General features: G+C 35.3%; 1 protein-coding gene and 1 pseudogene across 1 annotated transcript in view; one reads left to right on the forward strand and one right to left on the reverse strand.

Annotated features, from left to right (window-relative positions):
• The window catches only part of LOC103263276, a 101396-nt pseudogene extending 89282 nt beyond the window's left edge, over positions 1–12114 (reverse strand).
• Positions 12115–17790: 5676 nt separating this feature from the next.
• The window catches only part of FAM46D (family with sequence similarity 46 member D), a 16020-nt gene continuing 10725 nt past the window's right edge, over positions 17791–23085 (forward strand). Inside the window, exon 1 of the mRNA XM_008060963.1 lies at positions 17791–17914. The gene's annotated coding sequence lies outside the window, so the exon portion shown is untranslated. The remainder of the gene's footprint in view (positions 17915–23085) is intronic.

Here is a 23085-nt window from a genome sequence, read left to right on the forward strand (position 1 = left end):
GGTATGTTCCATGTATGCCTAGATGTTCGAGGGTTTTTATCAAGAAGGGGTGCTGGATTTATCAAAAGCTTTTTCTGCATCTAATGATGTAATCATGTGGTTTTTCTTCTGACGTCTGTTGATGCATTTAATTACATTTATTGTCTTGAGAATGTTGAACCAGCCTTGCATCCCAGGGATGAAGTCTACTTGGTCATGATGGATGATTTTTTGAGATATGTTGTTGAATCCAGTTTGCTAGAATCTTGTTGAGAATTTTGGCATCTATGTTCATCAAAGATATTGGCCTGTAGTTCTCTTTCTTTGTTGGGTCTTTACCTGGCCTGGGTATCAATGTGATATTAGCTTCAGAAAATGATTTGGGGAGGGTTCCATCCTTCTTAATTGCCTGGAATACTTTCAGTAGGATTGTTATCAGTTCCTCCTTAAATGTCTTATAGATCTGCTGGACAACCATTTGGTCCAGGACTTTTTTTGTAGGTAGTTTACTTATTATGTAGTCAATTTCCTTGATTATTATTGGTCTTTTTAGGGTCTTGATTTCTTCTTGTTTCAACCTAGGCAGGTGGTGTGATGTCAGAAAGTCTTCCATTTCCTTAAGATTTTCAAGTTTGTTTCCATACAAGTGTACAAAGTAGTCTCTAATGATCTTTTGTATTTCTTCAGGGTCAGATGTGACTTCATCTTTTGTGTTTCTGATTGTACTTATTTGGGCTTTCTCTCTTTTTCTCTTGGTCAGTCTACCTAGGGGACCATCAATCTTGTTTATCCTTTCAAAGAACCAGCTTTTTGTTTCACTGATTTTTTGGTATTATCTTTTTATCTTCTATGTCCTGGATTTGGGCTTTTATTTTGGTGACCTAGATTCTTCTGCTGAAGTTAGGGTCTTGGTGGTCTTGCTTTTCCAGCTTCCTAAAGTGACTTGTTAGGCTGTTAATTTGTGATCCTTCCATTTTCTTCATGTGCGTTTGTAGAGATAGGAATTCCCCTCTTAGTACAGCTTTCATGGCGTCCCAGAGATTTTGGTAAGATGTTTCTTCATTTTTATTTGTTTGCAGGTGTCTTTTAATCTCTGTTTTGATTTCATCATTGACCCAGGAGTTGTTTAGCATATTGCTATTTAGTATCCATGTCTCTGTGGGTTTGGAGGGAACCTTGTTGGTGTTGATGTTTAATTTATTACACTCCATGATCTGAGAAGGTGCATGACAAAATTTTGATCTTTTGAAATGTGTTTATGCTTGATTTATGGCCAAGTATGTGGTCAATCTTAGAGTACGTTCCATGCGGTGAAGAGTAGAATGTATATTCTGTGGTCGTTGGGTGGAGTGGTCTGTAGATATCAATTAAGTTCATTTGTTCAAGAGTCATATTGATATTCCAGATCTTGTTGCTTATTTTTTGTCCTGGTGATCTGTCTAGGATTGTGAGTGGGATATTAAAATCTCCAAGTATGATAGTGTTAGAGTCAATGTCTTTTTTGAGTTTTCCCAGAAGCTGCTTTATGAAAGTTGGTGCCCCTATGTTGGGTGCATATATGTTTAGTATAGATATTTCTTGTTGGTGGAGTGAACCTTTTATCATTATGTAGTGGCCTTCTGTATCTTTTTAATTTTTGATAGCTTAAATGGTATTTTGTCTGAAATTAGGATTGCAACTCCTCCTTTCTTTTGTGTCCTATTTGCCTGAAAATTTGTTTCCCATCCTCTTACTTTAAGTCTGTACGTGTCCTTTCTAGTGATATGGGTCTCTTGAAGGCAATATATTATTGCCTGGTGATATCTTATTCATTTTGCCATTCTATGTCTTTTCAGTTTTGCATTTAGTCCATTCAGATTTAGGCTAATTATTGAAATGTGAGAGTTGATCCCTATCATAAGGCTCTTATTGAGTTGTTGTTGTTGTTGCTTTGTTTGTTGTCTTTCTTTTTGTTTGGGGGTTGGTTCGTGTGCGGTTTACTCTTTTTCCTGTACTCTTGTGAAGAACATTGTTGTTGTTGTTGTTTTCCTTTTCTTCTGTGTTTAGTACTTACTTAAGTGTTTCTTGTAGAGGTGGTCTGGTGGCAGCATAAGTTCTTAGGGATTGGATGTCTGGGAAAGATTTTAATTCTCCCTCACTAATGAAGCTGAGCTTGGCTGTATAGGTTATTCTTGATTGAAATTGTTTATCTTTTAGAACTATGAAGATAGGGCTCCAAGCTCTCCTAGCCTGAAGTGTTTCTGTAGATAAATCTGCTGCTATTCTAATTGGTCTTCCATGGTAGGTTATCTGACCTTTTTCTCTTGCTGCCTTTAGGATTTTTTCTTTTATACCAACTTTGTTTAGGTGAATTATTATGTATCTGGGAGTTGGTCTCTCATTTGTTGTCTTGTAGGGGTTCTCTCAATCTCTTGTGTTTGAATTTTTGCATCACTGGTGAGATGAGGGAAGTTTTCTTCAATAATCTCATGAAATGTTTGCTCAGGGTGGCCTCTGTCTCTGTTTCTTTTTCAGGAAGACCAATTACTGTTAAGTTTGGTCTTTTGAAGTAATCACTCATCTCTTGAAGGTTTTGTTCTGTCTTTTTAAGTTTATTTTCTATGTTTTTGACAGTTTGGGTTAGTTCTATATTTTGGTCCTCAAGCTCTGAGATTCTTTCTTCTGCTTGGCAAATTCTGCTTTCCATCCTTATCAGTTTGTTATTTATTTCATTCACAGTATTCTTTACTACTATTATCTCAGTTATCAACTCCTTTCTAGTTTCTTATTGTCTCTCTTCAATTATTTTTAAGCTCTCCATTAATATCCTGATATCTAGGTTTGTAGTCTGAGACTAGTCATTCTGGGAGCTCTTCATTGTTTGCATTCCAAAGTCAGTTTTCTCAGTTTCTGCTCTCCCAGGGGTCTGGGAGAGACCCATGTTCTTCTTTTGGGTTTTCTTCACTTATGTAGATTTTTCTCTCTCCTTCCTTCCCTCTCCTTCTTTAATTCTGTTTTTCAGGGAATGTGGGTTTGCTTTTACTTGTTTTGTTTAATTTCCTATTCTTCCTTATGAGAGTCTTCTGACTTTGTTCACTTTTGAGGTTGGACTGTGGGTTGGGGGCTGTACTTTTTGCAGTTTTGAGGTTTAATTGAGGGGGAAGCTGTGATTTAGAATCTATCTGCAGATTCCAGTATCCACCAATGTTTGGGCACACTGGAACCTGTTTACCACTGCCTTATAATATGTCTGTGCAGCAGGGGTTAGGCTTGCTCCCTGGAACAAAAGGAAGTACGAAAAGGAAAATAATTGAAGAAGGGGGGGTTAGGAGGAAATTAGAGAAAGAGAAGAGTTAGAGGGAAAACTGGCACACATACCAACTAACGAGTGAAAAAGAAACACAAGACCAGAAAAGAGTGAAAAACAGACACACAAACAAAATTCCCTAGAGCATATCAGTAATCACATAAAGACAGTCCAATAAAATCATGCCTTTTGATGCTTTTTTCCCCAACACAAAAAGGTAGTCTAAATCAAAAAACAAACAAAAATGAGTAAAACAAACAGTCAAAACAATAAAATCAGAAATCAAAATAAGAAACCAGACTAGCTCTGGAATCTTTCCTGAATGTCTAAAGTCTCTTCAGCTCTGATCTCTAGGCTCTCCCCTTTGCTTTCATTGCAGGCAGATAGATTTATTCCAAGCTTGGGTTGGTTCCCTTGGCTTGTTGCCTAAGAACTCTGCAACAGGCCTGAGTTGCCTGTATGTGATTCAGCATGGAGAGGGGCCTTTTGTCTCCTGCTTAGTGACCTTACCTTAGAAACCAAGGTGGAGGCTGCTTGTAGATGGGTGGGGCAATGCAAATCTCTGCCTGGAAAATGACCGAGGTGGGCAGCTCCTCTTTCAAGGATCCTTTCTCTCCACCCGTCCTTTCTCTTCACTCACCCAGGTCTATGGGTGATCCACTATGATGGACTGTGGGATCAACGACACAGCTGGGCATTGGATCTGGTGTGCTGCCAGTAGTCTGGGTTGGAGGAGGGAGCTGGGAATTCTTTCTTCTGGAGCTGAGAGCTGAGAGCAGCTGATCAGCACCTCCTTAAGATATACTATTCCCTTACACAACCACAGGGTCCCACACTGGAAGCCTCAGCCAAAGCAGGGACCGGAGCTCCAAGGGATGGGTGGTATGTGGTGACAGTGGCTTTGGTCCCCGCAAGGGCATTTCACCCAGGAATAGAGCTGGTATCTCTGAGGGGCAGGCACCTAGAGCCTCCCTGGGTGACGGTGGCTTGAAATAAGGCTGGGTGGGGGCCCAGAACTTAGGGCAGGGAGCTGGAACTCTGAGGAGCAAGCACCAGCCCGCTGGATTGGGTGCCCAGTCAGGGAGAGAGCTGGCAGCGGCTGAGTCCTGGGTGGCTCAGTGTAGCCAGCAAGGGAACCCAGATCTCCACAAGGTGGTATCCAAGGGCCACCAGGTAAGACGTTGTAGCCAGGGAGAGAGCTGGGATCTCCACACAACCAGAGCGTGGGGCTGCCTATAGTGGAGCAGTAGCAGCTGAAAGGCCTCAATAGCCAGCCTTGCATCCGATGGTCTCTAGGCCTTGGACTGGTGTGGCTGGTGGTGGGCAGGGGGGTAGGGGAAGGAAAGTAAGAGTCTTTTTGGGAACTCACTTTTGGAGAATCTCACTGTCCGCCTGTGCCATCACCATATTACCAGAACTCCCTCAATTCTTAATAGTATAAAGTTTCGAGACCATAATGTTTCAGGATTGCCAGTCTACTGTATTAACTACCTTGTAAACTACCTTGTTAAGAACCAGTCAGTTAATTTGCTTTCAGAATAGTTTGTCATTTATGTTCCACCTACCACTTTTTCTTTTATTGATCCTGAGGTGGTCATTAATTACAACTCAGGCAGTGTAGCTAGATTTTCAGATTTGCTAGTCCCAATTTGTTTTTTTCTTTGCCTTTTTTTCTTTCTTGAAATATACCATTTATGACAGTGCCAACTTGATATTTTATTTTTGCCCTTCTTTGCAAGAAAAACATTTTAATTACCTTCATATTTCTGTTTATTAAGCTATTTAGACTGCTTACCTGATATATTTTCAATATTTTTATTTATCTGTATCATTGTCTAAATCTTATACAAACTGTTACAAAGTTTAACTTTGGGGAAGTACGAGTTTTACATTATAAAACTGAATTATAGCAGAGCACCCAACCAAAGTATAACTTGTCTTACCTTCCAAATTAGCACCTAAGATGCATCACCCTTTTTTTTCTTTTACATTTTCTACCAGCAGCTTTTTCTGAAATACTTTTAACCAACTGAGCACTTCCTTGCTTAGTAATAGAAGACAAGTGATTATTAACAAGGTCACTATATATAGTAATATATATAATTTTGAATAGAAATCCTTGTCATCTATGCTGTACTTTTAAGAAGGATCTAGACAAATGAGAAGTACTTCATAAAATCTGTTGAACACATAAACAGGAGAACTGGAGCATGTTCAGAATGATGATCAACATGTTAAGGATATGCAGAACCCCACAATATGAAGAATTGCTGAAGTCATTTAGGTTATTTATTTGCCTGGAGGAGAGATAACTTATAAGAGTCCTTAAAAACTGTCTTCAAATCTTCAAATATTTGAAGAGGCATTAGGGGATAACTTATTCTGTACCTACCTAAGCAGTAGAATTGCAGCCAAGTGGGTAAAATTAACAGAAAGACAGATTTCAGTTCACTATAAGGACGAACTTTCAGATAGAGCTATCTAAAGCAGGATTTGGCTGATATTTAGGGGTTGAAAAAGTGACTGCATATTAGGAAGTCCTGTTACATGGAGAATTTAAGAATTGGGTGGATGATTGAATGGGATGGCCGTTTAGGCCTCTTAGAACTCTTAGATTCTTTCCTTTTTATTTCTGACTGTAATTTGTTTTAGATGAAATTTAGCAGTGAGACATGACTGGTAGCAAAATTAAAGCATGAGAAGCTGGTGTAGTAAATAGTGCTGCCTTTTGTATGTCTGTACTGACAACACTAATTAATTAATCCAATTCTGGTTACATTTTATAGTGAATGTAAGGCAGTGTTTCTCAAAGTCCAAATACAAAGCTATGTCTGTTAGTGGAGGAATGCATCACTGAGATGCCAGCCATGTCCTTAAGACACTGAGCACATGGATGAGCATCCCTTACTGTTCCCGCCCAGATTGCTAAGTCTTTGCTCAACCTACAATGTTTTATTTATTTCACATACCCAGTCTTCATCACTAATTGATTATATTGGTTCTTCCCTACAATAAGATCCTGCCAACACAGCATTGTGCAGTAGATAAATAGCAACTGTTTATCCTTATCAATCTATTACCTTACCCATGAAGTAAGACTGTAAGTACTGCCTTACCTACCTTTCATATTTGTTATAAAATAATGTATATATAATAATTTTTGAACACTATAGAGTTGTAGAAATATAAGGAAATATGATTAAGATAAGTTAGCTTGAGTGATTGATTATAGTCTCATGTAAAAGTTCTAAATAAAATTGTTGACTGTGCATCGGTACTGTCGGTGAAAGTCAAATGAAATTGTAAATATTCAAATAAATACATATTTACTTGCAGACATGTATAGATTTAATCACATGAATATCTTAAGCAATATTCCGACTTTGTATAATAGATGTATGAATAGGACTTAGCATTACTGACTTTCTTAACTGTTCTTTGGCTAGAGAAGTTTACAGTGTAAAATTGTCTTTATATACAAGTTCACAATCCTTTATCCACAATTGAGATATTTAAAAACTCTGAAAATCTAATGTTTTCACAAATAATTTTGATGGCAAAACCTGGCCTAATTTGAACTGGTTTGAAAGCAAAACCTAGAACTATGACATGCTAATGATATTTATTTATCATGCTTAGTGTGAATAGTTATATGTTTAACTGCAGAAACATTAATGTGTTTGAGTACAAGGTGATACCCCAGATTCCAAGGAAGATGTTATATAATATATATTATGTGCCCATTATATAGTCTTTCTAAAATCTGAAAAATTCCGACATTCAAAAGATATCTTTCCTGCCACTCCACCAAGTGTTTTACATGAGGGACTCTAGTAGCATTTACATCGTCTCCATCTTCATCTTTACTTCCAGTGCATACTTAACTGTTTTAAAATCAGTAAAGACTGTTAAAAATGTTAGAAGATAAGGACAAAGCATTCTACTGTACTACAATAATTTTACCTTGTTTAGTAGGTTATAGTTTTTTTACCCAAAGTCTTTTGATACCTTCAGTTTGTTCTTACTCATTTATTTTACCAAAGTGATATTTAATGTATGTTGGCATCTGGAGTTTTAATACAACTTATTGACCAGATGTAATATTTAAATTTACCCTGGTGAATATTTATTATTAAAGACCAGTCAATATGAATAAGTAAAACAAAAAGGTAAAATATATATTAAAATCATACTGAAAACTTGCCAATTCAAAATATAGCATAACTTTTAAAATATAATAACATTTTACTGGTAAAGTAAGGTGAAGTGAAAATTATAGCCAAACTAGTCTTGATTCTGATAAGAACATCAGAAAGTAGACATTAATGCTTTTAATCTGACTAGATCTTCACTGATGACACATAGTTTTCATTTGAGATAGATGTAATGGTCAAGGATGTACTCCTCTATGTACTTCAAATATTGAGTCTTCCATTACTGGCAACTGACTTTCAGAAACCCATTCAAGGATGCTTTTATACTGTCTACACTAAATTCATAGTCCATTATTCTGATTTTTACTCTTCTGATTCTTCAGAGAACAGTTTCTCTACTACTTTTGTCATAGAAGCTCAGGAAGAAATCAGGTGTTTTGCCCTAAAGTGCTATCATTCACTCAGTAATTTTTAAAATCATTCTTATTTGAAAAGTGATCTTTAATTATTTTAAATATATATCATACACACCTACACAAAGTTACAAAAATGGCACTATTAATCAAATTTGGTACTGTGGCCTTTGGAACAAATGAGGCTGAAACCAGATATTTGGATGACTAAACAGCTGTTTAGTGTTTAGTGATATTGTCTTTTGACTTCTGTTTCGTCTTTTTCTTCTCCCAAGACTCTTCCCATCTTCTTTTTCATTGATATCTGTACTATCTTTATTTTGTTACTATATTGATTTAACTTTTTTATATTTGTAAAAAAATTAAAAATTATTGTAAAGATAATTGAAAATATGAGCCATATTTGATATTTATTTTATTGCAAACATACAGTACTTTCCTGAATTGATTATTGCTGTTTGGTGAAGCCTTTTTATGACATTTTAGAACTTCTTCACAATACCCCTTGCTTATATTAAATGGCACATTTCTAAATACCTGATCTTTTATTCCACTTAAAACCACTTCTCCATCCTCTGCCTAGCTATTTATTTGTCCATCTTGGGCCATTTTGTCTATTGCTGTATTCATGATTTTTTTGTGTGTGTATAATTTTTTCTTTAGTTTTTTCACCTGGATCATGGGCTCTTCTGATTTTCTTTACATTCTTTTCAATGAAGAGTAAATGAGTTAAAACACTTAGTTTCTTGCACATTATAAGCATTGTATAAATTGAGAAGGTATATTGTTTTACCTTTGACCTTTCTAAAATGTATTTAATCCTGCCTACATTTTGCTGTAAAATATCATAGATGTGCTATAGAAAGCATATCACATGGATCATTGGCTTTGTGAAAATTTCCTTTTTATCTATTTACTTGCCTATTTTTAATTTTTATATCCCTATGAAAACACGAGATAATTTTTATAAACTAAAGATACTGTAACAGAATATGTTGCTGGGAAGAATTGCCTGTTAAATTTTTTTGAAAATTAGTTTTAGACACTCAAAACAATTATTTAATACTTATTAATCAGTAACATTTTTTAACTATGGATAATTTTTAAAAACAGTATCCATTTTGGGAGTAAAAATTAAATAGGAACTATTTTTCCCAAATCTGTATTTTAAAAATTACAATATAATTTTAATTCACATATGGGTAATTGCAATATTTATAAAACAAAAATATTTGGCTGTGTACATCTGTATTAGGTTATCTGTTTATCTTCACTATATTTAACCTAAGTCCAAGTATCTTGTAGAATTTGTTTTTAATCTTTAATATGTCTAATACAGCATTGATTTTTTTGAGATTTGGAACACAGAATTGCTTCATTTAAATTTCTTATTTGAAAATGCTTCTAGAGCATTAATGATATAATCATAAGATTTTTTTATCTCCTGGCAACAGTACCCATGGTGTTCTGGCAAGTGAGTAGCAGAGAATGTAGGGAGATCAATTGATGGGGAGCTCTGGAGAAGGAAAATAGTATTCAGAGTAGGCGTGTTGTTAAATTCAACAAAGTGTGTTATCAAAAGACATGATGAGAAATCCTGTAGAAAGGGAATTTCATTATTTTTTCTTTTAGTTTCAACTGTGAGCAGACATTGAAATTGACATTTAATTTATATTTATCCAGATACTTATTCAACTAAAGTGAATATCTGTACTGAATATCTTAGAAAATTATCCCTTAATTACTAGTTGTGCCCATAATCATGGCTGTGGTAAAATTGAACTCAGTTAACATGCTGAAAAAGGCATCAGTGGTTATTTTAGTGTTTATTTTATGAACTAACTCAAGAGTAACAGATAAGAGACATAACATAACTGATATGTTATTGTAGTATTAAGAATTATGTTCTTTCAGAACTCCAGGGTAAGAGAATTACAAAACTCCCTAGATTAATTGATTAACACATTGACATCTCAATAAGTAGCCTGATAGTGAATGATTTTCAAAATTTTACTTAAGAGATTGGTAAAGTGAATTTTTTTAGATATCAGGTGTTTTAAGTACTACATTCCAGTGAAATAAAGTTATTGCCAAGTGAAGCAAGCATGTTTATTTAACTATGCATTTTTTTCTGTAATCCTGAAATTCCTTTCTAGATATGTTTCTTCAAATAAAGCACTCATCATCTATTTTGTATAATCTGTAGGTACCTTAAAAGTGAACTTACTTTCTTTTTCTCTAGTAGAACAGATTAATACAAGTAAACATTAGAAAAATAATCAATCATAAACTTAGTGGATGATAAGGCAATTCTATTTTAAATTATCAAAGTCTCCGTTTTGAAATTGTTCCTTTAAAGAATGTCATCATCCAGTTCTTTTCTCTTATGAGAAGTACCTGCAGTGTAGGAGAAAACATTAGGACCTGAATATTTCTAGGCTAGCCAAGAGCAGAAGGTGTTGAAGTGAGAGGGGATTCCCCATGATGAGGAAAAATTCCTTAAAACACACACACACACACACACACACACACACACACACACACACACACACAATCCTGTTCCTCTAGTTTTTTTTTTTTTTTTAAAGCACTTGTTTCACCAAAACTGCTTATGGGCATAAACTTAAGTTTGTGTTTGTGTTGGAAATGATTGAATAAATGGGAAGAGGAGGAAGAGGAGGGGTGTGTGGGGGTGTGTGGGAAGATGCCCGGATGAAAGGTGGGGAATTCATGAAGCCAGGCAGTATTTATAAAGAAAAGGAGCAAATTGTTTTTGATGTAGGGAGGGAGAAAAGGTAGTATTATCCCACCGGAGAAAGTTCAGCAGTAAAGGAGAGTGGAAGGTAATACAGAGATCGCCTGCCTGGGGTAGGTAGAACCCGTATGACTCGATATTACAGACCACCTTAAATTATGTGACGACAGGTTGCCATGGAAATGGTTTTACACTACAAGTGGATGAGCCTGGGAGGAAAGGAAGTCTGAGTGGGTGAGTGGGAATAGAGAGGTGTGTTGGGAGAAGTCATTTCAGCACTCAGTTGCCCTTGGACAGCAGCAGTTTAGCAGCCTTGGCAGCTGTTGCAAGTGCTTGCTGTCTGTGCTGTTTTCTTTCTTTCCTAATTTCTTTCTTTTGTTATTTTTCCTTACTTCTTTCCCTTTTCCCCCTTTTAAAATTTTGCATTTCTTTTATCTCTCTAATTCCCCCCTTTTCCAGCACACTTACCAGCAGACTGTCTCCTGAGCCTCAATCTAGCACCACCCCCATCTAGTTGCTTCTTGACAGGACCGATTTGAAGAGAGCGGCAGTTGGTGAAGTGAGTTCTAATAGCTGAGAGGGTGTGTTGAGAGTAAGGGGGAGAGCTGTGAACAGAGATTACACAAAACAAAAAAGCAAAAACAAGGCTTTTTCCTGGAGTGTTCTGGTGAGTTTCTACTTTCCTGCTTCTTCAGATAGTGTTTGTAAATCATGTGGAAAATACATATGGTGTTGGCTATAATTCGGTAGTCCACTTCTGGAATATTTATTCCTTGAATGTTGATAAAGTTATCCACAAGAGGGGTTAGAGATATGGAATGACTTGGAAAATGCTTATGGGATTACTGGGTTTACTGTGAGGGCCATGGCAAGCTGAACAGCATCCAGTGCAGAGAGGATGACACTTTGGTCTCATTTGGTGGCTTGAACTCCAGCTTGCCTGGAAGTCCATTGTACTTTAGTCTTTTCTCTTAGTCATTCCCTTCAAAGGAAATTGGAGTTCTTGCTAGCTGCCACACCTCTCTGAGGTTGGTGGCAGTTGGAGAGGCAGCGACTCTGCATCAGGTACATCAGAAGCAAAATAAGCCTGACTTGGTGACTGTTGAATTTACATAGCTATCAAATTCTTGGAGCCTCTAAAAGGAGTAAAGGTAGGAGAGAGGTGGTGCTGCTCCATTATAGGAATTGGCGCTAGACCTTAAAGGAGTTTGGAGAAGATTTACTTAGAAAAGTGTGTGCTTTTAACATTTAAAAGCAATAGATGACAGCCACAGCAACATAAACAAGAAGTATATTTATGTGGATTAGGACAGAGTGAGAAGAAAGTGATAAGATTTCTTTGGGATTAAGGGCAGAGATTTAGCTTGGGGGAAGCATCTGGGCACTAATCTTTTAAATGAAAAGCTGTTTGTTTTGTTGACCTCTGTGCTCTTTTCTCTAGGTGTTTATGTGCCTGGCATATTTCTTTTAATTGTTTCAATGCACCTCTCACCTAAGCCTTTTAACAAAAAGACTTTCTTTTGGCATAGTTCCAACCACATACTTTAAGAAGTTATTTTTCTTAAAATATGAATTCTAAGAATTTTAAGAAGTTATTTTTCTATATATCAGTGAGAGGAAACTGGGAATTGGTATAAATCAGTCAGTAAGAACACTTTCATTCTTAAACTGGAGCTAAGGATAGCATTTGAAAAGGGGTGATCATAAAGCAGAGAATGACAAACCAGGTTATAAATAACACAAAAATAGAAAGTATATGCCTGCCTTATTGTAGATCTGAATAGAAACTAAAACTTTTGACAGTTCCATCATCTTTTGGTACAGGAGAAATTGATATTCTCTTTCCACTCCCAGCATGGACCAAACCCGATTATAATAAGCCCAATTACATCTCTGAACTGTATACTATTTTTGTAGTTAAATGTATGCAATAACTTCATTTTCAATACAAATACATTGTTTTTAAAAATTAAGACAACTTTTAAATAAACATCTTTCTTTTAAACTTCACAGTTATCTGATGTACTTTTGTGAGTGACTATACATTATTATTATTATTATGTTTTATTAAAAGATGTGGGGTACAATTCAGGATCAGGTATACAAACATTGATTATGCAGGTGACTATACATTTTTAAAATGAACCCATTCATTTCATTCATAGAATCCTAGACAAGCGAATCTGCAAGTGTAGTTTTGAGATATGAACCTTATTTCAACTTAAATAAGTCTGTGAATTGACCTAATTGGAAGTGTTTTATCATCAATAATAATATGACACATTTTTCAGAACCAAATTTGAAAATGACTAATAATAACAGTGAACTGTTATTGGGAACGCCTTCCTGAAACTTTAAATGCTATAGTCTTGTACCATCAGCAATGAATTATAGCATACATGATACAGCATTTTGTGATGTAAATATGGTTCTAGGGCTCAAGCACTGTGGTCAATCATATAAAAAATAAAAGCATAATATAAACATTCAAATAGCTTAGTTTTACTGTTACTTCTTCATGCTTTCTAAATCTAAATCTCTTGTGATTGACTGTTAAAATATTACACATCTATAATATAATTCTAAACTCAACAATACAGAAACAAATTAAATGTTGGAATTTTTACCTGAGTAAAAACTTTGGTAAAATGTAAGACAGTTTTTCTTTTAAATCTTTATACTTTTTCATTTAAAACCTTCATCCTTTGCCAGATTTTAATCTGAAATATGTTTTAAGATTGCTTTGTAATTAAATCTTTTAATGTAATTAGCTAACAAAGAAGTTCACAAAGAGAAACAGACTCATTCTTTATTAAAATCAACAACTTTTATTCAGGATATCTATTTTGAGCAGATTATTATATAGATGCCTACTTAAAACAACTAAAAACACATTGTGATTATGATGTTTATAAAAAGGTATTTCTAGGTTGTCCACAAAACTTAATTTTAATACTAGTTTTTATAGAGAAAAAAATTCATTTAAATATTTTACAATTACAACTAGACTCCAAACATAGATTTGATTCTATGTTTATTTTGTAAGCAAAACCTACTTTTATGTTAGTGGAACAAAGAACTAATTGAAAGTACAAGCTAGTTCTTTAGAATTTTTTAATTTCCATTTCATTTTAAACACATTTTTGAAACTTTAGTTATTGCAGGCATGAGTTAGTGTAACAGCCATAGAGAAAGAGTCTGCCTCAAGGTGTTACACGTAAAAATCTCCATTCAAAGATAGATTGGACAACATGAAGTCAACTTTAAATACACTCTGCTATGAGTTTTTCCTGGCATATAATCTGAACAATTTCATGGAGTCATCTCTATCTCTTTAAATGGATATATATTCTGATTTGGTGGCTATTCTAAGAATTACTTTAGGGTTATTAGGTAAATATAGTAGATATTCAGAACAGAATATAAGCATAAAATTATTGTGGGTTCAATATAGCTGGGATATAGAGGGAAATCTTTCATTTGTAGAGGTAACTTCAAAATATCCCTGACTTTCTGAAGGCAAAGTATGTAAAAAGTGCATTTATTTTCAATCCCATCCATACATAAAAAGGAGTATTGGGGGCATATTTCTACTTTTAACTTTCTTTCTCTATAATCAGGAAACTAAAACACGAAAGGTCTCTATTCACACAGAGATCGCTTTTTTTCCATTTAAAGCAACTCACTTGCTTTGCTTTTCACTGTTTTTATTGTCCTTATTATCTTTGTACTTTAGTTCAGAACAATAATAAACAAACACAAAATTTTTTTGTAGTGTTAAACATAGAAAAAATCAAATCCAACTGTTAAAATATTTTGATTTAAAATACTTGTTATTCCCACATAGTTATAACAATACTTTATTTGTTTTACAGCTCTCCCTCTGATCCTGAGCAATTATTAAATCAAAATAATACAATGTCAGCAACCAACTACTTTATTGACATCATAGCTTTATTTTTGAAGGGCAAAATGGCAAAACAGTAGATATCTTACTTTTTTCTTCCATCATGTCACACAGTCTGGGTGGGGAGATTCTTTTCTTTCTGAATCCTGTCTGACTTATTGCTTCACAAGTATCTCAGTCAGTATTTTATTAATTGTTGTTCTTTTCAACTTTGAATGAATCAAATACTACTTGTAGTTTTGTGGGGGTTAAAATAATACTGCAGTTTATACTTTTGACAGAGTGAAAACAGTGCAAGATACTTCTGTGAGATGACTAACAGTTTGATAAATTTTTATTGCATTATATTTTTAATACTGGTCAGAGTATTTTACTGTCTTAATAATATAGCTTGGAAACATCAAGGTGCTATCATTTGGTAATCATAATGTTTTCTTTTTAATATAAGAAAATACTATTTTATGAAATGGGTCTGTTTTTAAAGGGATAATGGTTGGTTAAGAGTAAACCATAATTTAATTAAATACTGTACTATTATGTATCACCATTTCTCACAGGCGTTAATATTCCCTCTTGGGTCAGGCGTGGTGGCTCATGCCTATAATCCCAGTACTTTGGGAGGCTGAGGTGAGAGAATTGCCTGAGCCCACAGGTTCGAGACCAGCCTGGAAAAATTGGTGAGACCTCATCTCTACAATAAATCAAAAAATTAGTCAAGCATGGTGGTGCATACCTGTAGACTCAGCTACTTGGAAGACTGAGGCAGAAGGATCACCTGAGCCCAGTAGGTCAATGCTGCAGTGGTCGTGAGCTTGCCACTGCACTCCAGCCTGGGCGACAGAGTGAGACTCCAACTCAAAAAAGAAAATTCTCTCTTGGAAACAAATGCAATATATCAAATTAAATATACACTACCTCTTTTCAATAGTCAAATAATGTTTCATACTTCCCTTTGACTGGTAAAATATAATATATTCTGACCAAAATCTGATTGTCTGTTTATCTATACATAGGTTTATGTAGATAGATTGCTTGAATGTTTCTAAGTACAGGACTCCATTTTTAAATACAATGATTTATTATAGGTAAAGTAGGTAATGAATTAAACGTATCTTTTCAAACCACAATAAAAAATTTAGAAAGACTTTCTTTTAGTCTTAATGTCTAGTGGAGAAAACAGCATTGCACTGTAAAAATATTTTTAAAAGCCTATAGTTTAAAAGAACACTCACTTTGATTATAATTATGTGTATAATTTGATGTAATGTTTTAAATTAGATAGAAGTAGCCAAATTATGAGGGACTAGGTACTGCTATTGAGACTACTGTTCCTTTACCATTCCTTCTCAGTATTCTTTTTTTGAAGTGGTTCTTTTTTTTTTCTTTATTTTAAAGATGTGGGGTACAATTCAGGGTTAGGTATACAAATGTTCATTATGCAGGTACCCTTGTTGTTGAGGCATGCCCCTCCCTCCCCTGGCAGTTTCCTTCAACTACAAATCCCACCCACTCTCCCCCGGAAGTTTCCCACTACTGCCAATCCCTTTCTTATAGTATTATGATAATTGTTCAAGGTTCGCTTTTGAGTGAAAACATATGTTCTTTGTTTCTGTGATAAATCACTGAGTATGATCTACTCTAAATTCATCCAAGTTGCTGCGAAGTTCGTATGTTTGTCCTTCTTTATGGCTGCCTAATACTTCATTGTGCATATGTACCACATTTTTTTAATCCAGTCCAGCTTAGATGGGCAGCATGGTTGGTTCCATGTTTTTACTTTTGTGAATAGAGCTGCAACAAACATGCATGTGCAGGTATATTTTTGTAGAATGATTTGAGTTCCTTCGGGTATATTCTCAATAGGGGAATTGCTGAACCTTATGGAAGGTAGATTTCTAGTTCTTTCAGAAATCTCCACACTGTCTTCCAAAGAGGGCACACTAGTTTGCATTCCTACCAGCAATGTAGAAGTGTTCCTTTTTCTCTGCATGCTCGCCAGCATCTGTTGTTTGTTTTATTAATGATCATTAATGATGGCCCTTCTTGCTGGGTTTGATGGTATCTCAGTGTGGTTTTGATTTGCATTTCACTGATGATGAGTGAGGCTGAGCACTTTTTCCTGTGTCTGCTGGCTGCCCATATATCTTCTTTTGAGAAGTGTCTTTTTCATGTCTTTTTCCCACTTTTTAATGGGGCTGTTTGTTCTTTTTCTTTTGGCACATTTGAGTTCCTTGTAGATCCTAGATGTTAGACTTTTGTCAGGTATACAGTTGGCAAATATATTTTCCCATTCTGTGGGTTGTCTCCCCATTCTCTTGATGGTTTCTTTTGCTTCACAGAAGCTTGTCAGTTTGATTAGGTCCCACTTGCCTGTCTTATCTCTTATGGTATGGGGACTTGGGGTTTATATCAAGAATTGATTGCCAGTTTCACTTTCCATAAGGGTGCCTCCTGCATTTTCTAAGTTTCTTATGGTTTGAGGTTTTACTCAATGAGAGCTACAAAACACTGCTCAAATAAATCCAAGACACAAACAAATGGAAAATTGTCCATGCTCATGGATAGGAAGAATCAACATTGTTAATATGTCCATCCTACCAAAGGCAATCTACAGATTCAACACAATACCCATTAAATTATCAACGTCATTCTTCTTAGACCTGGAAGTGACAATACGGAAATTCATATGGAAACATAAATGACCACGAATAGGCAAAACAATCCTTAGCAAAAGAAACAAAGCAGGAGGTATCACACTTCCATACTTCAAACTTTACTATAAGGCTACAGTAATCAAAACAGCCTATTCTTGGCACAAAAACAGGCATACAGAAAAATGGAACAGGATAGATTCTGGAAGCAAAGCCTCAATTTTTCAACCAACTCATCTTTGACAAAGCCTCCAACAACAACAGCTGGGGAGAGAAGAACCTATTCAGTGAATGATGCTAGGAAGACTGGCTGATCACATGGAGAAGATTGAAACAGAATCCCTACCTATCACCATACACAAAAATTAACTCTAAGTAGTGGTTCTTAAAATGTGGATCCCTGACCATCAGGTGGGACCCAGAAATTTGTATGTTTACAAGCCTTCTGATGCATGCTATAATTTGATAACCACTATTTTAAACCAATAATTTTACTATTTCTTCTGTGTTTGTGTGTGTCTGTGTGTCTTTGTGTATATGCATATAATTTGTAGGATTACTAGCTGGGGGCATCATTATATTACTCATATATAATATCTATAATATCTGTAAAATAGCTTTATTTTTGCTTTTCTTCTCTTTGTAGTTTGCCTGGTTGGTTCATGACTTTATTAAATGATAAGATAACAATTCCTGTCTTCACTGAAAGATCCACTGAATTATCATATTAACTCAACTCTATTTCATTTTTGACAGTAATCCTTCCACTGTAAGTCTTAAAGAGAATTCTTTCTCATTTTCTTGAAAATATAGTTCTAATATAAATATTGAAAGGAAATCAGTGGCTATGTTCCCTTTTTCTTCCCATGGTCAGTGAAACAATAGGGTTGTGGTAAGGATAATAATTATACTTTACCTATTATGCAAATATCAATTCATAGTCTTTTATGAAATCTTGGCAAATTGCTTGCTTTTCTTTGTATTCCCAGATGAATTTAAACAGTTGAATAATGGAAATCACTTTTTAAAAATTTCAATGTTTACTACAGTGAGAAAAGTGTTAGCTTAAAAGGTAAGTAAATTAGAAGGTAGAAAGTCAAAACACAATTCATATGTTCTGCATTGTGAACTACTAAATGACCTCCACATTTGGAAAAGAATAATTAGAAATTTCAGGTTGTATGTGTTTGCTGAGGTTTATGTGGCAAATTACTGAAGTGTTTCTGCTTTGAATCTGGCCTTTTAGCCTGTGAAATTATAGCTTTGTACTTCATGCTCAATAATCACATTTTCAGAACTAAGAACTGTACTGTACCCAAGACAGTAAGCAATGTGAATGGTTTTGTTGGAGTTTTCCCACATTTTCTATGAAAGTCATCCAAAGTTTATTTTTAACCATGCTTTTTGGTTCAGAAAATTCAAATTAAGTTTTCCAGAAAATTGTCTAATGTGTTCATTGTCTTTGATAAATGAGGGATTGACTTTGCTGCATGAACTATAGCAGTTAGGTGTTGAATCATAATCTACACATGAAGATATCTTATTACTTTGATGTCATATTTGAAATTTATACTAATAGCATTATATTATAATGCATATTATATGAAAGTGGACAGTAGCTGTGCCAGGAAAGTGTAACATTACTGTCAAATATCTATGTTTATAGAGGTCAGCTTTGGTGGGGGTATGTATAGATTTTATATCAGTGAAATTACTTGCATTTATTCTATTGTTTCATTATATTTTGTGTGCGCATACAAGTCTATATGTGCATATATGTTTATGTGAATGTATCACAGATTTATTATCATAATTATGCTTTTTATCTAGGGCTATTTTTAAAATTTATAATTTGAATTTTCTTATCACATAACAGTAGAGATAGTGAGATGATAGCTCAGAATTCCTCAGTTCATTTTCCCATGGTAAAAGTGGGAAAACTATATGTTTATTACCAATATGTTAACTCAATGGAAACATAAACTTGATTTGAAAAACAAGCTAATGTACTTGTGACTACAGAAAGGTTAAAAAAAAACTAGTTATTAAAGTCCTGCTTTGGACAGTTGTGTAATATGTTGCTCACCCAAGAACACAGTTTCCCCACATCCAAACAAGTCGGCTTCACCGTTTTTATTGTTATCCTGAAATACTAGGCCTAAGCCTTTTTTGTGTGTTTATTTGAGTCAGAGTCTCACTCTGTTCCCAAACTGCAATGCAGTGTCATGATCACAACCTTGACTTCCCCACCTCAGCCTCCCAAAGAGATTTTAGGTGTGAGTCACTACACCCAGCCTTAAGCCTAAGCTATTTCATATGTGTATTTTTTTTTAAAGCTCATGAACAATTCGTAAGACTAGAAAGTTTGGAAATAATTAATGTAGGTGATCAAGTGGCAACTGAAGAGTTACACATTGATGAACAGTTTTCCTACACCAATTTCCTAGTACTAAGTAAAGTTAAATTTTAGACCTCTTTCTGGTCTTTGCAGAATTTTACTAGGATTTTATTTGAGAAACAAAATTCTGTCTCCTTCCTTACTTCACTAATATCTATGAGCAGAACCAAGACATAAAGTGGAGCTTTCTATTTATTGAATTGAAGGATATCTTTGTGATCACGAATGTCTGTATTTCGGCAATTAGTTAACTCAGTAATGTCTCTGGATGGTGGTGTTTGCATATAAAGATTCTGGGAACTTTTCAAAAATTTTTATTATATAAATAGGTTTAGGGGGGTACAAATGGTTTTTGGTTACATAGATGCATCGTATAGTGGCGATGAAGTCTAAGCTTTACTTGTAGCAACTACTCTCACCTATGTGCATTGTACCTGATAGATGATTGTTTATCCCTACCCAGTGGCAATTTCTATAGGTCAAAGAATTTGTTAATTTCAGTAATGTTAGTATAACACCATAGATATTATTCTTCATTTTCAGATTATAGATGATTTATATGAGGATTGTAGGCCTAGGATTAGGTCACTAAATTTTTAACTTTTCACTGATATTGACAAAGGAAATTTGCCAGTAACGAAAGGAAAATTACTGTTTACAAAAGAAATTTGCATATTAGGAAGGAATTTTAGAACTTACTATAATCAATTAAAAGGATATAGTTTATAAGAAATACATCTAAAATGTATACTAGGTAAATTGTTGATCTTTTTAAATTTTTTTATTTTAAAATTGTGGGGTACAATTCAGGGTTAGGTATACAAATATTCATTGTGCAGTTACGCTTGTTGATGAGGTATGCCCTGGTTTCCCAAGGGAGTTTCCCACTACTGCCAATCCCACCTTCCCACCCCCTGATGCTGCCGCCATTTCCTGCTACTGTCAATCCATTTCTTATAGTATTACAATAGTTGTTCGAGGTCCACTTATGAGTAAGAACATGTGATACTAAGTTCTTTGTTTCTATGAAAGATTACTCAGTATTAAGACTCTAAGTCCATCCAGGTGGCTGCAAAGTTCATGATTTTGTTATTCTTTATGGCTACATAATATTCCATCATGTATATGTACCACAATTTTTTTGTCTGGTCCTCTTGATGGGCAGCATGGTTGGTTCCATGTTCTTGCTATTGTGAACAGTGCTGTGACAAACATACATGTGGAGGAATCTTTTTTATAGAGTGATTTGAGTTCTTCCAGGGATATTCTCAGTAGAGGGATTGCAGGGTCATATGGAAAGTCAGTTTTTAGAATTTTTACGAATCACCACATTGTTTTCCACAGAGGCTACACTAGTTTACACTCCCACCAAAAGTGTAGAAGTGTATTCTTTTCGCCACATCCTCTCCAACCATCTGTTGTTTTATGAGTTATTGATGACAGCCGTTCTGCCTGGAGTTAGGTGGTATCTCAGTGTAGTTTTAATTTGCATTTATTTGATGACTAATGAGGCTGAACATTTTTTCATGTATCTGTTGGTTGGTCATATGTCATCATTTGAGAATTGTCTTTTCATATGTTTTGCCACTTTGTAAAGGGGATTTTTTTTTTCTTTTCAGCATGTTTGAGTACCTTGCAGATCCTAGATGTTAGGCCTTTGTCAGACATAAGAGTTGGCAAATATTTTTTCCCAGTCTGTGGGCTGTCTCCCTACTCTCTTGATGGTTTCTTTGGCTTTGCAGAAGCTTGTCAGTTTGATGAGGTCCCACTTGTCTATCTTATCTCTTATAGCCTGGGCACTTGGGGTTTTGATCAGGAATTGGTTGCCAGTACTAATTTCCATAAGGGTGTCTCCTGCATTTTATAAGGTTCTCATAGTTTGAGGTTTTACGTTTAGGTATCTGATACATTTAGAGTTGATTTTTGTGTATGGGGATAGGTAGGGGACCTGTTTCAATCTTCTGCATGTGGTCAACCAGTTTTCCCAGCACCATTTATTGAATAGGTTCTCCTCTCCCCAGTGGTTGGTGGTGGAGGCTTTGTCAAAGTTGAGTTGGTTGAGAAATTGAGGTTTTGCTTCTGGAACCTCAGTTCTATTCCATTGGTCTCTATGCCTGTTCTTGTACCAATACCAGGCTGTTTTGATTATTGTAGCTTCATAATAAAGTTTCAAGTCTGGGAACGTGATCCCTCCTGTTTTGTCTTTTTGTGCTGAGGATTGTTTTGACTATTGGTGGTCATTTTGTTTCCATATGAATCCTGTATTGCTGTTTCGAGGTCGGAGAAGAATGTTGCTGGTAAATTGGTGAGGATTGCAATAAATCTGTAGATTGCCATAGGTAGAATAGACATCTTAACAATGTTGATTATTCCAATCCGTGAGCATGGAATATTTTTCCACTTGGCTTGTGTCATCTTTGATTTCTTTAAGCAGTGTTTTGTAGTTTTCATTGTAAAGGTCTTTCACATCTCTGGTTAGGAAGATGCTAAGGTATTTCAATTTTTTGTGGCTATTGTGAATGGAATTGTGCTTTTTATTTGGGTTTCTGTTTGTTTGCTATTGGTATAAAGAAATGCGATAGTCTTCTGCACATTTATTTTATACCCTGAGACTTTGCCAAAGTCCTTTATTAGTGCAAGGAGGTTTTTGACAGATTCTCCTGGGTTTTCGAGGTATAGAATCATGTCATCTGCAAAGAGTGATAACTTCATGTCCTCTTTTACTATTTGGATACCCTTGATGGCCTTCTCTTCTCTGATTGCACTAGCTAGAACTTCCAAAACTATGTTGAACAGGAGTGGTGTGAGTGGGCATCCTTGTCTTGTTCCAGTTTTCAGGGGAAATGGTTCCCATTTCTGTGTATTTAGCAGTATGCTGGCTGTGGGCTTCTTGTAGATGGCTCTTATTATTTTGAGGTATGTTCCATCTATGCCTAGATGTTTGAGGGTTTTTTTTTTTTACCTGCCACGTACCCGGAACTATAGGTGAGCACTACCACACCCAGCTAATTTTTTTGATTTACTGGAGAGACAGGTCTTGCCAAGTTGTCCAGGCTGGTCTCAAGCCTGCGGGCTCAGGCAATCCACTCGCCTCGGCCTCCCAAAGTGCTGAGATTATAGGCTGAGCCACCAAGTCTGGCCCACGAATAGATTTTAAAAGAGACAAATTTCCCATTATACTCTTAGCCAAATGTTTTGTAAAATCAAGTTCAAATTTGAGTTTTCTTGTGGATCACAAAACATGTTCCCGGGCCATGTGGATATCTTTATCCACTCGAGAATAGGCTTCTTTGAGGTTCCAAGACAGTAGACATTTCCTGGGAAATAGTTTATAATAATATGTATGGATTCACAACCTTCTAAAGCATTGTAGTATTTTAGATTTCACTCACAAGCTTTTGCTTTATGTTTACAACCTTCAATTTCCTTTGGGTTATGAGATTTCACAGATATTTGCAAGGTGTGCTTTCCAGTCAAATGATATTTTTGCTCAAATATTCCTTATTAGAATGCTTTTTCCTGACTACTCTACCTAAAATGGC

Source organism: Carlito syrichta, unplaced genomic scaffold (genome assembly GCF_000164805.1).
Source record: "Carlito syrichta isolate Samal-C Ts95f unplaced genomic scaffold, Tarsius_syrichta-2.0.1 Scaffold304780, whole genome shotgun sequence".
In the NCBI taxonomy this organism is placed as follows: Eukaryota; Metazoa; Chordata; class Mammalia; order Primates; family Tarsiidae; genus Carlito; species Carlito syrichta.